The sequence below is a fragment of the Phasianus colchicus genome, chromosome 4 (genome assembly GCF_987193195.1).
Source record: "Phasianus colchicus chromosome 4, bPhaCol1.hap1.1, whole genome shotgun sequence".
Lineage (NCBI taxonomy): Eukaryota > Metazoa > Chordata > Aves > Galliformes > Phasianidae > Phasianus > Phasianus colchicus.
This window is the reverse complement of record NC_143439.1, coordinates 38523813-38525637: the sequence shown is the minus strand read 5'-3', so window position 1 is coordinate 38525637 and position 1825 is coordinate 38523813.

The window sequence follows — 1825 nt, the reverse complement described above, 5'->3', positions numbered from 1 at the left end:
ATGTTTTGACACTATAAATAATAAAACCGTTTAATGGTAAATACATCTCTCTAGGCCTCTATCTAGTTCATCAGACCATTAAAAAACGCAGTAAAATGAATGTATACTCTTATGTGTATTTTAAAATGACTGGGGATGTGTGAAAATCTGTCACTGAGGAGTCTGAAAATAATTAATGTGAAGTGCTTGCTTAACAGGTCTTGTAGTTGTAATTTTGAGAGAGGACAGTAAAGGAAAAAACCAAACTCGATTACATCTGCTAACTCTAGTTCCAGAAATATTTCTTGCTTGGGGATGGGGTGCTGGAGTTCTGTAGTTTGCAAGGTAAGATACTAATCTTAATGTGCTTGATTTCATTGTTAACTAGCCACAATTTTATATATATATATATACGTGCACATATATAATAGTTAAACTTGCATATCTAAGTGTATTTTTACAGTTCTCTCAGTTACGAGGTGTTCACACATTTGTTCATGAGATTTAGGGAATGTTGCTGCAGGGCAGAGAAACTAACATATTGGTCTATAAAAGTGTGATTTTTTTTCCTTTATAAATAGAGGGATGAGCAAGCTACTTGGAAACTGGAAGTAAATTCCTAAAATACCACCAGCCTCTTGAAACAAACTTGGAATGACACTCCAGGCATTTTTGTCTTTAGATTTTGGTTATAAAATTGGTTAACATTTAAAAATGGTATGCTTTCTAGTCATTTGAGCAGTGTGACTATTTTAATGCCACACGTTAATAAAAGTTTTGTTACATTGGTATTTTCCTGCTGCTATGCAGTCCTTAGGCTCTGGCACAGCCAGTGTAAGCATCCATCCTTTACTCCCATCAGACACAGATTAGCATCTGAGCCGGCAGCAGACAGTATCCCTCTCCTCAGGCAGTAAGTGAATGGAGAGGATTACTACAAATCAATGAAGGGGGTATAACAGTGATCAAACTAAAGATAGCAGGAATACAGAACAGAAAAACTACAAGATAAGAGACAAACTTTCAGGGGAGGGATAAAAAAGCTTGCAAATAGTTCTTAGAAATTGCATAAGGCCACTTCGTTCCAGAGGAATCTGGAGAAAAGGAGGGGAAAGACTAGATTCTACTGTAGATGCCAGTCTCTCACGTGTGGACTTCTGGAGTAACTGCTCTGGGTAAAATGTAATGGATTTCTCTGTAATTGGAATAGAAATTCACGTAAGCTGAAATTCATCCGTGTTATAAATGATTCAAATAATAAATTATTCAGTCTTTTTATGTTTTATGGAGAGTGGAGCAGAGCTGCACAAGCAGAATTCTTGGGAGTTTTGCTGCTTTATTAATAATTCAAACACACAGCAAGTGGTCCTTCTGCTCCTTTCTATCCTTATATAGGTGAAGTACTTACTGTGAGGCAGCAGTTTTTTTCTGCTTTTTCCAAGCCGGTGTTGAAATCTTCAGAAGGGAAGAGAACGTTTAGTGGGTTTTTATTTTTCCTGAAGTTATTAAGTGTAGCATTGTTGCCCCCTATTTCAGAAGTCAAAGATACAAACATGTATATTTACAAAAAAAAAAAACCCAACAACCTAGGATTCTTAATTATGCCAGAATGGTTTATGTATTTTTTTCTTTAACATGACAGTTAAAATCTGCTGCTTCTATCCTTCTTCATCAACATATGCTAAGTAGAGGAGTCCATCTGCTGAATTTTACAATCCCCTGAGTATTGCATCCCTGAAGTACTTCAGATTTGACCATTACCAACAGAGGCTGCCTTCAGCGTGGTCTGCAGTGTTTACCTACAGCGATTTTTCTGTTTGTTTTGTTTTAATTACAGTTAAAAATG